General features: G+C 31.7%; 1 pseudogene; it reads left to right on the top strand.

Annotated features, from left to right (window-relative positions):
- The first annotated feature begins 7,140 nt into the window (after positions 1-7,140).
- The window catches only part of LOC143619648 (putative LRR receptor-like serine/threonine-protein kinase At1g74360 pseudogene), a 41,473-nt pseudogene continuing 32,795 nt past the window's right edge, over positions 7,141-15,818 (top strand).

Consider the following 15,818-nt stretch of genomic DNA (forward strand, 5'->3'; position numbering starts at 1 on the left):
GTGATGGTATCGGTGTTTATTAAAATAATTTGCAGCGGAATATCTTAACAGAACCGTAGTTAGGAAAAATGATCAGAGTTGTAAAAACACCATAATTCTTATTTCATAAACTGGGATAAAAACCCGTTTTTATACAAACATAAGTTTTATAGGGATAAACCCTAATTTACAAAACACCTTTCTTTATTCTGGTGACAGGCCACTTATTTAAGCTGGAAGCCCGCATGCATCATTCCTTTATCTCTAACAAGTCACCTGAAATATGTTTAAAAATATTTGATCAGCAGGAAATACTGGTGAGTACATTCATTTATAAATGACACATTTTACAGTTACAGCGTTAAAATGTTTTTACATCTGCCTGCTTACAAATTACCAAAAGGTACTTGTCACTCGACCGTATCTGTGACTGTGGTCATATTACTTATTGGCTAACACTTGTCCAATAAGTAACGTGTAATAGCCCAGTAGGCAAGCCTTGTATACAAAACTCCACAATACCAGTAATAATCATCCCGTAAGTCTACAGAGACTTAATCACTGTAATGTAGTTTAAATTCTTTGAAAATATTTAAACTATCCGTCATGAGTTTGATGTTTTTGGAAAAACATCATGACAGTGTTGGAAAATCTAATGTCTCACGCAAATGTGAGTTATGCAAAAATTCGAATGTCTCACCTTGCAAGTTTATATTTAACAAGCCTTCTGGTGTTAAGCACCTAGATTAAACACAATGTAGTATATCTCTATTAGTGTGACATTCGTCAATTTCGGGTCTTGTTTGTATTCGTTTTTGTTTATTATGTAAACCGACCCGATTTGTAAACCGAAGCTTATGTTATAATCAAAATGATGGATTTATGTTACAATATTGTTTCACACTTGTTGGGTCTTGAAAACATCCTATTTTTATTTGTATTTTTATTTATTTATTATTTATTTATTTATTTTTTTGTTGTTTTGTGTTTTTGTCTTGATCCATTTTGCATGAAAACTCTTGTGTCTCACACCCATATTTGACCACCAACATTACCCTATATATACACCACCTTTCCTCTTCATTTTCCCTTGCTACAACTCCAAAAAAAAAAAACTCTCTCAAACATCAAAGATTCAAGGTTATCTTCTTAAGTGCTCTTGAAGGATTTTGGTCTTCATCTTAATTAGTTTATGTAGCCTTATTAATACTTGTTTATGGTTGTGCAACATATATATAATATACACCCCTTGTTTACCTTTGGTAGTTACTTCTCCGATTCCGGTCGGTGAGGTTTCGGATCCCATAAGGCAAGGCTTCATGGAGGACTTCGTGTCCTTGATATATATACATCTATATAACTTGTTCATACATATTAATCTTGCTTATTTTAGTTTGTTGGTCATGTTTACAAGTTCCATGGTTATGGGTTTTTAAAAGTATATGCTTCGGTTTAACCGTAAATAGCTCTAAACCGTAAACCGAACTTTATTACTAGGTTTGTTTGTTTAAACATACTTAGTGTTAGATTTAAGTTTCTAAAATCATTTTTACAAATTCTATGGTTATGGGTTTGTAGAATCTTACCTCGGTCTTAACCCGAAACACGATCCGAACCGAAAACCGAACTTTTGTTTAAAGACTTTATTGTTAACTTTTGGTATTTTTTTATATGTACATTATTATACAAGTTCTTTAGTGTTTGGACATGTGGAAACCATCTATGAACTTGTTGTGAGATGGAAACCGAACCAAACCGATTCTTGCTCGCTTAAGACACAGAAGTGTGTTTTTTTTTAGCCATCAAGACTTGTATATTTCTTTAAAAATAGTTACAAATTGATTTTTAAATATTTTCGTAAGTACTTGGAAATGTTGGATCCAACTTGATCTCATAACAAAGTTTGGACCGACAAAACCGAACACTCGCTTAACGTGCGTTGTTAGTTCTAAAACAATGGAACTACATACTTGGTTAAGTCTTATTAAATTTTATTGAGTTATCTCATAGCATTCAATATTTTGGAAAGTTGACTTTGGATTTGACCAATTATCAAGACCCGAACCGACAACCCGAACACTCGATAAAAAAAACCCGTTTTAGTATCTTTATTCCAAAGGGATTTGCATTCTTGCATTTTACCCACCTTATTACTTAACATAGGTTGAGTAAATATTAAGGTTAGATACTTTAACCCGGTTTCGAGCAAACTTACATTTTTAAAGGGTTATTATTATAAATTCTTAAATAGTCACATTTTAAACCTTGAACATTAATTATTTATATTTCTCAACATTTATTTTGTTTAAAGACCTTCAAGACAACCTTTCTAAATTCAAGACTTCTTTTCTTTTTAGGAATTGTGCGTTAAACTCGTCGTTCCGACAAATCTCCAAATTATCATCTTTCAAGTTTACCACTTGAAGGTGAGTACTTCATACCCCATTTTCCATCTTTTATTTTGGGGGTGACATTTCATACTTATTCAACAAAATGCTTTATATTTGAATCTTAAACCACAAACGTAGTTGTATACTTTACCTAAATAATTGCTCGATTTGGTGTTCTATGCTTATATGCCTATGTGTTTATCGCTTTCGGTTGGTGGAACTATAAAATCCTAGACTATTTGGCATCCCCTTATAGCAAGGTGTCGTTAACGTAATGCAATTAACGATAACTATAAAATCCTAGACTATTTGGCATCCCCTTATAGCTAGGTGTCGCTAATGTGTTTAGCGATATCTATTTATCCAAATCACCACTTTTATTTATCGTTTCGTATGCAAGTTTTGTGGCTATCTTTATTATATACTAATATGATTAAACTTATGAATTGCTCATCAACCTTTGTGTTGACAAACTTTATTTTATGAAATGTTGCAGGTTTGCATTTTGGTTGATTTATGATTGTGAAGAAAACGACATCAAAGACCTTAGGATATTAGTAAAAATGAACAATATCAAATTTGCCATATTTTGTGATTTCTTGTTTATGGTTATTTTATGGATAATTGTTATGTGACATTTTCGATGTTATTAAATGAAATGAGTTTTTAAATACTATCACTTTAATTGGTGTCATGTGCTTATGGACAATCGTTACACCTCGGCATGTTCTGCCGCCTTTGGTCGGGGTGTGACAGATTGTTATCAGAGCCCTGACAATAGGATAGGTGGTTAGACGTAACGACCTAGTATTGTTATGCTTAGGGTCCTATACGTGTGCTCATACGTGTTTACTCTATTTTGATTGTTCATATCGCATATTATTTATAAACTTGTTTAAAATTCACCAATATCCCAAACGTTCACATACACACACTTTCATAGTATTTCCAAGGTATCCTTACCTTAAAACGCAAAAAGTAGATTTTCATTGTGTTTTATGGATTACAAGATTAACTTGGATCCCGTTGTTTATAATCCCTTAAAGGTTGCATTTATATCGTGTTCGTAGCCCTCATTGGAAGCGAGACATTATAAAACGACCATTTGACAAAAAGATTCCAAGAATCGAAGGTGATTTACTTACCTGGATTGGTGGGATTATAGTGCTCGTTTTCTAGACCACAAACCATGTTATACATGTCAATACTTTAAGTAGTCGAATGCGAGCGTTCCGGTCGCCATCCTAATTTTTTGGTGTCAAAACAATAGAACTACGGTGATTTTTTGAACGATTTGTGCAGTCGAAGATGCCTCCTTATTTATACTTGAAATTGAGCATCTTCGCGTATCGCGAAGTTGCAGTAGGGTTCTCTAGTCAGCCCTAACTATGCCACGTGGCTCGATACGTGTTAGGTGACGTTCGCGAAGGTGCAAAAACACTAAGTCGGCGATGCGAGCGTGCAAAGTGCGCCATCAAAGCGTCACATTGCGCCCGTGCTCATGTGCCTCGCACCCTCTGCTAGGACTACTGGGTGTGATTTGGCACATAAGAATATTATTATGTAAACTCTCTTCCTTATAAAGAGCTTACAAGTTTTGTAATCTAACGAAGTGGGACAAGAGTTAGAAATCCTATTTATACCATGGTGGAAGCCTTCCATTTTCTTTCTTCCATCAATGTGAGATGGAATTTTACTTTTATTTTTCCATTCTTCCTTTTATTGCTTCTTTTTTCTTTCTCATTTCTTCATTTCTTTCTTTGATTATTTTATTTCTTATTATGGCTTGTTATGTATAACATCTACGAAACCCATTTGGAATTCCTTACAAATTAAAAGCACGCCATTTCTCTCATGTTATCTATCTCCTCCATATTCGACCTGTTCCGAATCCAAAGCAAGCCCAAGACTTTTATGTTACTCACCATGCTACTAAGGTTCGCCGGTCTTCCATTGAAGATCATATCATTCTGTGTCCTCCATACGCACCACATTGTGATAAGACAAATAGCATGAAATGTTTTCGCCTTCCACTTTGATACATTTTTATTTTAAACTTTTGTTGATAGATTTTATTTATCAAGCAACAAGATTTTTAAATTAATCATATCTACTTTCGAATTAGGGTTAACTCAATCTACTAAACTAATTAATCTTAAAAGGGCTTTACAAGTTTTTATAGCATTTTTTTATTGATTTAATCAAATTATCTTTATATATAAATAATACATTTCTCACAAACGTTAGGTTATTCATTTGCTTTTCATGACTTGTATAAGGAGTTAAATCAAGTCGAATTAAAAAAGTCAAAGGGCTTGTAGTCAAACGGTTTTAAAGTATGTACTGAATATTTGAAAGTGTTTCTTAAAAAATGCTGGAGATTCTAGTTCTATGGTGAAAATTGGTGTAGATTTAGAAGTAGGTTTAAAAATGAGGTGAGTCGTTTTTTTAATAAATGTATAAATAAAAAAGATATTTTACTTTCTTAAGTTAATTAAACCATTTCGCATTTTAAATCTTAAATGTTATGTTAATTACTTGCTTCATGTTTCTTTAGTTGGTACTAATATTCTTGAGTTATCACGCCTAGTATATTTTTAGACTGATTTATATTAAATAGTTTGTAACCAAAACGAAATACTTCATTTAAATCTATAGATTAAAAGTCTTATTGCAAATTTTTCAACCAAACATTTTGCTACGTGTAAATCACGGAAATTATCTTTATACATTGATGTTGATCGCAAATATTGTTATGACTATGCTTAAGTATTTCAATGTTGTTTTCATCAATATGCCTATCTTCGAGATTTGATAATACATAACTTAAAATAAGTTACATAACATTTCATATTTGACCCATTTTTATTCCATTGAAGATTCAAGACTTGTCTTTATAATCTTTTTTAGTAAAATAACTAATACTTTTGAATTAACAGAATTTAATAAATGTATATGAAGTGGAATGGGTCGGGTCACCCATATCAAGGTAACCCGAATGATGTCAATGAGTCGTCCTTAAATCATATGCCTCCCCCCCCCAAGAGGACAAAAGGAATATTTCAATCAACCAATAAGAATAAAAGGTGTCACTATCAATGTCGTTACAAATAATGGGGACTAGCAACATCATCAATTATACCAACCATATTCTCCACCTCTATAAATACTATAATTAGTAAGAGGTACATTTATGCTATCTCACTCTCTCGTACTTAATTATATTTTCTTCAAGAAGAAAAGCTCGATACTGATTCTCACACCGACTGGTGATTACAGGAAGATCTTGTTTTCATTTTGCAAGGTTGCTGAGCAAATTCTCGAATCCTAATTTGGAAAGGTAGATTTGTGGAGTGGCATTCGAGTACTTAATTATTCGTATCAGAATTTCCTTCTTTAGTATAAATGTCTATAAAAATGATTGGTTACATGATGTAAGATTGAGAGGGGACTGACCAAGACCCAAAACAGAATAGTTATTTCAAGCATAAAAGCTTCATTACCCAAAGGTTTTTCTAGTTAACTCCGAGCTAGTTACAACTTACAAGCCCACGAGTTAGATGACCGATTAATCTTTGTCAAAATAACATCTTATTTATTTAAGGTTCAAATAATCAATCAGTATTTAAATCGTACATGTAACATTCTTTCATAGAAGCTAGTGGAACTCGAAGTATATGAAACCAGTAACAGACAGCTGTTCATAGCCAAAATGGACTAGTGCAGAAAATAAAATAGTAATATTACAACAGAACAAGTTTCTGTTGATATCACAACAGTTTTCTTTCAGTTGAATAACAACAAGAAACCTATTTTGGACCAATGTCCTTGAGAGCACAGATCTGCTCCTTTCCCATTGCTGGCATCACACTCACAACCAGATCTTTCCCGTTTGCAAATCCATCTTTTATCTGCACATTTAACCATAAATTTGATATATGGCTGTGTGTAGTGGCCGACATTGGGGGGGGGGGATAGATTTGTCGCTTTCTTGGGTTAAAAAAATTATTATTTTATTGAATGGACCAATGATAACGTTTTTTTTTTTTTTTTTTTTTTTGGGGGGGGGCATAGATTTGTTACTTGCTTGGGTTAAAAAAAATTATTATTTTATTGAATGGACCAATGGTAACTGTTTGGGGGGGGGGGGGGGGGGGGGTTCTGGGCTACAACACTGCTACATCCCTAAAATGAGATCGCCCCTTTGCTAATGTGTCGAAAGTCCCCCCACCCCCATTTTGTAACCCCTCCACGACACATAGCCTTACGGATTTATAGTACAAAAAACTAAATTCCGAATTCAATCATTCATTCTTTTATAATATAAACAATATACCTGTGTGAGAAGAGCATAATCAGTTGGCAGTTTCAGTCAGCAAACTCACCTGATGTTATCCATTAATTCACATTTCATTAAGTATCAAAATCAAACAAACATTTAAAAAAGTAACTTAATCAAGAAACAACAGAAAGAACCATACAAATCCATCTTCAGAGATATCAATGAGCTGGTAGTCAGTGCGGCTAACATGAGGGAAAAGCAAAATAGATTCAAAAATCGACAACTTGATTTAAAAAAACAATAAGAATCGATAAAAAATGGTAGCTTTGTGGAAACATTGATTGCATACATCACAGTTATAGGAAGACGGAACGATATCTTCAAGCTTTTTTCCATTGCAACAAAGTGACATTTAGAGTGACCGTGCTTCCAGGTTTTGGATATTCCTTTTTCATTTCACTATTTTTACTTTCAGACATTTCCATAATCATGTATGCATCTTTAAGGGTTTTACCGTCTAGCCGTTGGTACTCTGCATATTCGTGGAGAATCCAAATTCACAGGGTCCATATCGAAGACAGTGGGGGCAGTGGTTACACCATTCGTGTATATTAACATTTCAACCTACGGACCCTTTCACCATCATTTTCATAACTAGTACAATTAAGCGCAATTTTAAAAGGATTTCCAACTACATGCAATTCAATGATAGTTATATAATATACAAACGATAACCAACTTTTAAAGCATCGTTTTATCAAAAGAAATTGTTATTAAATTCATTCAACATCTCACTACATGAATGAGCGAATATTGAACGAGCGAATATACAATCATAATCATATTTAAATAGAACATCTAATATATAAAGTGCATAAAATCTATGCCACATTTAGGTCCATAACAGGATTTTAGATGATCATGTAAAAACAAGCTTACTTAAAAAGCTTTATAATGGTTGATTTGTTGACTAATAACACTCGTTACTAAAAGAGGTTTACTGAAACAAACTTTAATTGTTTAAATCTATAGTGGGAAATATTTTTATTCATGTTTAATGAAATGGCCCAGGTGAGAAATACCCAATAGCCCAATTCAGAACATCCAGCCCAGTTTGTGCTGCTGGACTGCTGAATAGGACATCCGGGCCTTTTTGATGCCATACATCCATTCATCCTCATGCCAATAATTTTATGGTTTGTTTTTGTTATTTATAATCATTGTACTAATTGATGGTGCAACTTACATGAACAACGTCACTAGAATGATTATATAAATGCATCTGAATTTGTAATTATATGTTTGTCTGAATTTGTAATTATATGTTTGTAGCTATTAGTATTGTTTTCATAATCAAGTCAGACCGATCGTGACGCCTACGTAATCAATTTGGTTTAAACCGCTTTCATTTGGACAAACCAGTTAAACCAGATCAACAGAAAGAAAAAAAAAGGAAAATAAATGGAGCACACACCAATGGGCGTCTGACCGGCCTCACAACCATTAATTACGATAAAGGTAAATCACGTGTCTCAGAGTAAATCGGATGGTATCAGGGTTTCATTCCCATACCTCCACAAAAATAATAATAATAATAATAATAATAATAATAATAATAAAAAAAAAATAAAATAAAAATTTGAGTGCATATAATGAACTATTATTTAGTGAATTTAATGAAAAGTAGAGAAAGCTTGGTTACTATTATGTAGCTTCCCATCCCATTTATATTCTTAACCTACAAACTATTATGTTGTAGGCATGGCAACCGATTATGTTGTCATGAAGACATTGTTTATCTGTCGTCTAAAGTAGGGGTTTTTTTCGGGTTAATTTTTTGGGTTGAGTTCTTTAGGTACTCGAAACTCAATCCAAATCTCTCACGGTTTCTTTGGGTTCTTTTTTCGGACTGGGTTAATCAGGTTTCGAGTATCATAGGAAAAAAATTACATTGCTAAATTTAAATGTAATATATTTTTCTTTACTCGTAATGTAAACAAACTAATAATAAAACAAAAATAAACCGATAAAACATCCTAAAAATAGTAAAATTTAACAAAGTTCAACCATAATAAACAAGATCGACATAATCGTCTTAAGTATGCGGTCATTAGGGTGGTTGGATTATAGTTGCTTTTAGTCAAAAATTGAAACATTAATAAACAATCGATTCATAATACGTGAATTAAGAACAATCGGCTTGGATTAAATTCTAATAACGTCAGCGACTAAGGCTTAACCTATAATACCTAAAAATATATATTGTTTTAAAACTAAGAGCATGTTTGGGATTAAGTTTGGAAAATGCTTATTGACTTATTGGTTTTTTCAAAAAACATTTTGAAAAATCGGGATTTGGGGCTTTTGGAAAGCTGCTTTTTAACTCTTTCAAAAAGCTAAAATAAAAAAGATTTTTGTGATTGCCAAACAAATTTAAATTATTGGCTTTTTGAAAACACCAATAAGCCAATAAGCATTTTTCAAACTCACCAAACATGCTCTAAAAGTTTATTCGGGTTGACCCGAAACCTAGAATTCTAACCCAAGAACCAACCCAAATTACTTCGGTTCGGGTTAGCCTTTTCTCGGGTTTGGGTTTCTTGGGTCGTGTTAGTTCGGATTCGGGTTTTTTCGGGTTGGATTTCGGGTAAAAGTGAGAGCCCCAGTCTACAGTTGATGGGTTATTAAGAAGTTAATTTCTCAACGTTTTTTAAATTTAAAATAGACTTAATATTCTTGATATGGTTTATTTTTGTTTTGGACTAGTCCTTTGACCCACGCGTTGCAGCGGGGTGTCTTTAAATTAGTAAACATATAACTTGAATCAAAGTTTGAATCCATTAGCAAAAAGTATGTGAACCGTACAAATGTTGTGGTCCGAATGTTCACTTTGACGTGAATCTAATACTACCCTAGGTCACACCGATAACTACACAACCATCAATTTCCGAGTTATCATTGTCCTAACATACAACTCCTCATTAACTACATGACTATGTTTATTACTGATTGCATACTCAATAGTGTGTGTATGTGTGTGTTTTTTTTTATGTTAGTGTACCTACACAATAAAGAGAAGACAATGATAAAATTAGATAAGATATTATCAAAGGTTAAGCATATGACTAGTAATATGCTTTGTCCTACTTATAATACTTGTAGGCTTCAAGTGCCATAAATCCTTGTTTGCTTTCTTCAAATTCTGTTTGGATTTATTAGCAATCTTTCGAGCAAATTCATTGGTAAAGCAAAATTCTTTTTCTTTGATATCTAAATTTGCACTTCAATTTTCCGAGATTTTATATATAACCTGTCAACCTTTTTTATACGTAAAATCAGTTTAATGTGCAACCTATAGGTAAATTTAAATAGCACTTACTTCATGAGTGGAGGGAAGGTCGAACTTAATAATACGACACCCAGTTTTCACCGAGTTAAGAATGTTGGCATCATCTTCACAACAAAGGAACAATTTACAAACATCTTAATAACAATCCATAAGCTTTATCAACATAATGAAGAAACATTACCGTGAATAACCTAGTAAAACAATAAAGTAATAGACACCTTAAGGCGGGTTCTCAACATAATTAATCCCGTTTAACTAAATGTTCTGGAGGATGTTGATGTTTTACTGCCAGGGTTCATGAAAATTCCAACTTGCTTGCGGCAGGTGAGTCACCAACATCTCTCATCATCACGATTTTGTATTCCTGAATTCTCTCATTTATTCTTTATATAAACAATAAACAGTTAGGATGCCAAATATGATTACAAAACTCTGTTATTTTAATAATATTCTTATATTCTTTAACATAATTTTAGAAGGTTTTATGCATTATATAAAGACACCTAGCTCGTACTACTTTTGATCTAGTGTGTATAAAGTTTCTTTATTTTTTTTTTCACTACACCCTTTAGAGATAAAGACATAACCTGCAGGTCTCCTCAACCTATCATTACTAAATGGCCGAACTACATTATTAAAGCACATTGTTGGTTAAATGGGTGGGTTGGGCAACTGGTCATAACAGTTTCCGCCCAAAACGGCTAGGGTTCGTTTGAGATGACCCACAAACAATCTTTCTTATATTTAATAGTAGGTAATTTGTTAAATGTGATTAAGAAACTGTATTATCACTATACGACTCTTTCTTTTTCTAAATTAAACGATTTAGAAGGCTTTATGAATTTGAATTGAATCCAACCTAGCTCGTCTAACCCATTTGACTCATTTCCTTTTATAGCAAAACCTATTTGGTGTGTTAGAGATAAAACATAACCTAAATTGACCCATTTGTGTGTGTGTGTGTAGATAAAAAAGCAACTCATATTTGTTATAAAGGGTCAAAGGATTTGGTGCAGAGGTAAATCTGGATTGAGGGGCAGTCTAGATATTTTAGATATAGTTAGTTTTACTGAAAGTAGTCCAGTTTGCGTATTGTTTGTTTTAATAGTTTGCAAGTGATTAACGAGAGATTTTGCACAAGGAAGAGTTCATTCACCTAAAGCTAAGACACATGCTATATGTTAAAGAGTGTAGGTTTGCTAATTAGTCTCCAGTTAGAAACGATCGTATGGATGTAGTGTTAGTTGTATTTAGAATTATCTGGTAAATAGTGTTAGGCTTTTAAATAGAAACGTTAGGAGTGGTTGAATGTCTGAATCATGAGCTTTTGCGGTCATACCCTACTCTTCATGAAAATCCTTGCTTGATTGATTGCTAACTATACTACTATTGATGCTCATGAATAATCAAATACACGTGTTGAGTGAAAACATGCATGCTTATATTCCTAAGTGTAGGCTTATGTCAGTTTTGTTCAAGAAAACCGATCATTCAAACTCATTCTAGAAGTTTTAGAATTGGTATTTACCAAAACCATATTATTTAAAAGCTTCATCAGTGAAATTTTCAAGCAAGCTGTTGATTTTTATAATTTGTTAACAGTGCTTATACATACTTCTAACTAATGCTGCAATTCTATAAATTTAGAGGAATTCTGAAGTGCAAAGAAGACAATTAAATAATCATGCATCATGAATCTGATGCTCTTGCTATGGTACCTTATATAAATATTGTCATTCTTTATTTTTTTATATACTATGTGACGAGAGTGCTTTTTTTTTTTTTGTGTTTTTTTTAATGCAGGGTGTGGAAATATGTGCCGCACTACAAACAAATAAACGATGTCATGCTGTAACAACCCTCTAAAGCAAGTTTTGTAGCTAATGGCGAATGGATTTGAATTCTGATTCATGCAAAACAATGCTTGTAATTCTTGAATGTTTTCACGCGCCGCAAGGAGCGCGGGTCAATGCTAGTATGTATGTGTGTGTATAGGGGGAGAGATATTTTGAGAACCTTGTTGAGTTGTAAGAACTTAAAAACTTGATTCTTGATCATACATTTAATTAAATATATTAGATTATGTGGTTGAGATTAAATGTAATTAAAAAATTAAAGTATGAGAGAAAATAAAGATGTACAGTGATTACACGACTTAACACGTCCGTTACACATTTAATAAGTCGACTCGGTGCGTAAAAAATTATGTAATTTTCTTAAATATATATAATCAACATATATTACGTATGTGTAAAAAAAATTCAAAAAAAGAATTGTAACGTTGAGTTCTTTCGAGTTCTTAAAACTCAAAGTGGTTCTCAAAAGAAATCAGCCTTATATATATATATATATATATATATATATATATATATATATATACACAAATGAGAACTACTTTGAGTTTTAAGAACTTGAAAGAACTCAACGTAACAATTTTTTTTTGAATTTTTTTACATATATGTAATATACGTAGGTTGCATGTACGTAGAAAAATCACAATATTTTTTACGCACCGAATCGACTTTTTACATATGTGTAACAGACGCTTAAATTAGTGTAATCACTGTACATCTTTAATCTTTCTTATACTTAAATTTTTAATCAGATTTAATTTCAGCCATGTAATCTAACGTATTTAATTAAATGTGTGGTTAAAAATGAGGTTCTTAAAACTCAACAAAGTTCTCAAATTATTCCTCTGTAAACTAGGGATTTATTTGATTTCGATTTTGATGTGGAATTGGATGATTTCTTTGATTCCAATTTTATATTATTATAGGTTGTGTAAAGTTTGTTTAATGTTATGTGTAGGTGTTGGGTATATATCATGATTTTATGAAGGTATTTGATGATTTGTTAATATATTTATTGTATATATGTGATGATTAGTGAATGATTTTAAATGATGACATGTGTGGATGTATGATAATCTTTATAATTCTCTATTTATTTATATTATGATTTGTTAATTTAGAGTGTAGGTATTTGATGACCTGTGAAGGTATATGATAATTTATTCATATGTTTATCCATTTGAAATTATTATAAAAAATGATTCAAATAATTATTTTCCTTGGTGACAAGAATTTGATTGTTCCTAAGCCGAGAAGCAACAAAGTTTTCAAGTACTCGTCAATCGGTAGCTTGAAGTTCTTGTTCATCATTGGATTGTTGAGTAGGATGTGTAGGTAATTGATGACATGGTGAAGGTTATTGATCAGCTTATAGTTTTTAATTAATGTTGGTTGTGTAGGCTAACGATGATTTGTGTAGGTGTCATATATATGTAGGGATTTGCTGGCGGCTTATATATTATATGTTGCGTAGGTGTTTTTCGTAAGTGTAGGAACAATGTAAATATTTGTGTATGTAAAGCATATATAATGACATGCTCGTGTATTAAGATACGTGTAGGCATCATGTATATGTGTGGGATATGCCGACAATGTATATATTATGAGTTGTGTAGGTGTTGTATGTATGTGCAGGAACATTGTCATGATTTGTGTAGGTGCTAATTATTTATGACATGTTTGTTTATATTACTATGATATGTGTGGGTGTATAATGATAAAGTGAGATTGTGGTTTTGCTGAAGGTTAACTAACTAGGACCAAAAATAATGAGTTTAAGGATAAAATATGCGGCCAAAATTTCTATTTTTGGAAATAAGAAAAGATCAGATATCTTGATGGTTCTAGTTTAGATTGACTATATGATGAAGAATTAGGCGGAGAATGATTAGTCGCTTTCTTGGTTTTAGTTCATGGGACTTATAAAATGTTTTGTTTAAGATAAATTGTAAGAACCTAATGTTTTGTTATTTGGTATTGACCCCTTTATGGAATTTGTAAAGTTTGAACTCTTAAGTGCTAATGAAATTTTTTGGTTTAATATCATTGTTTAATGGTTTTGCAAAATCGTGAAGGAAACCAATAATTACATAGAGTCTATAAGATTTTATAGAGTGATACGAAACTTTTTAGAATCACCCAACAAAACTATACCATATTCCATCTTGTAATATATGCAGATTAAACGATTAAATTTGTGCAGATTAAACGATTAAATTAAGATTTAAAAAGTAATAAAACATAAACAAATTAAAAAAAATTAAATTAGTATTTGAAACTTACAAATTTTAAATACTTACCAAATAAAATAATTTAAAGTTTTACAATTATACCCTCTGAATAAATTAAAAGAAAATAAAAAAGAAAATTTTTGATTGGTGGAAATAAATTCTCATATTTCTCGCAATAAGATCATTTCTCACATGAACTTAAACCTATATATATATATATGTGTGTGTGTGTGTGTGTGTGTGTGTGTGTGGAGGGGGGGGGGAGATCCAGTGAAAACTCCTTTTAAAGAGAAAACTTAAAAACTCCTAAAAACACTTAAAAACTATTTTTAACATTTTAAAATTTTTTTTTGAAGTTTCTGTTTTCCATTATTCTTATATTTTGTTATTGGTTCCCAAAAAAAAAAAAAAAACCTTGTCGGTGTAGTGCACATTGTAATGGTGTGCATTGCATGTATGCAAAAGTGTTTGTATTGCATAGTATACAATTGTACACATATTTGATACACACTATTGTATATATGCAATATAAGACTAATACGCACATCGATTACACATTAGTACGTATGTGTAATACAACATTAACGCACATGTGCACTACATCGACTTTTATTTTATTATTATTAATTTTCTATATAATACAGCTACACATATACAATACACATATATTGAATATATACAACTAAACACTATTGAACTTAAAAATACATAGTAATACACACGTGTAATACAACGGTTTCGCACAGTAATACGTATGTGCATTACAGCGGGTTTTTTTATTTTTTTTTATTTTTTCCGAGTGAAGGGGACCAAAATATAAGAATAATGGCAAAAACAGAAATTTGAAAATATTTTTTTATATTTAATTAAAAATAATTCCTTAGGAGTTTTTAAGTTTTCTCCCTAAAAATGAGTTTTCTCTTGATCCTCTTCCTATGTGTGTGTGTGTGTGTAGGATCAGGATCATGTGAGAACTATTTGAAAATTGAGAACCATGAAAACCATTTTGGACCACAAAAAACCAAAAAAAAAAACCATAAACAAAAAAAAAACAAAAATAAAAAAAGTAAAAAAAAACAAAAATTCTTATTTATCATCCCGATTTCATGAAAAAATGCTCGGTTTTGCTAAACTATACATATATGTATATTACTTACACACATGGTTTTTTATACACATATGTGTAATTTAAGGTAAAGGATAATGTGTATACAACTAGATATTAAATAAAATTATACACATGTGTATAATACAATTTTTTTATAAACCGGAATGAAATATAAGAATTTTTTTTTTTACTTTTTTAAAATTTTCTTTTTTTTATAATTTTTTAGAGGTTTTTTTAGTGGTCCAAAATGGTTCTCAAAGTCTCAATTTGCAAAAGGTTCTCTTAAGGGCATGTTCGTTTCACGGAATTCGTGGAAATTTAAAGGAATTGGAATTAAAATCTTATTACATGGCGTGTTCGTTTCGTTGGAATTGAAATCTTAGGGGGTGTTTGGTAGAGGGAATTGAGGGGTGAGAAATGGAATTGGAAAGAATTCTCTTGTTTGTTTATGAAAGAAAGAGGTGAGAAATGGAAATAAACCATTTCCATTTCTCTTATTTTGTTTCTCTAAAAAAAGCGGAGAATTGATTTCTAGGGTTTCATTTCTCCCATTTTCCTCCTTTTCATTTCTCCCATTTTCCTTCTTCAGCAAGGATAGCACCGCAACCCAATTGCCTCCTGTTAAT

This window comes from Bidens hawaiensis, unplaced genomic scaffold (assembly GCF_021521415.1).
Source record: "Bidens hawaiensis isolate Kalapana, Puna unplaced genomic scaffold, B.hawaiensis_p1.1 tig00002477_1, whole genome shotgun sequence".
Taxonomy (NCBI): Eukaryota; Viridiplantae; Streptophyta; class Magnoliopsida; order Asterales; family Asteraceae; genus Bidens; species Bidens hawaiensis.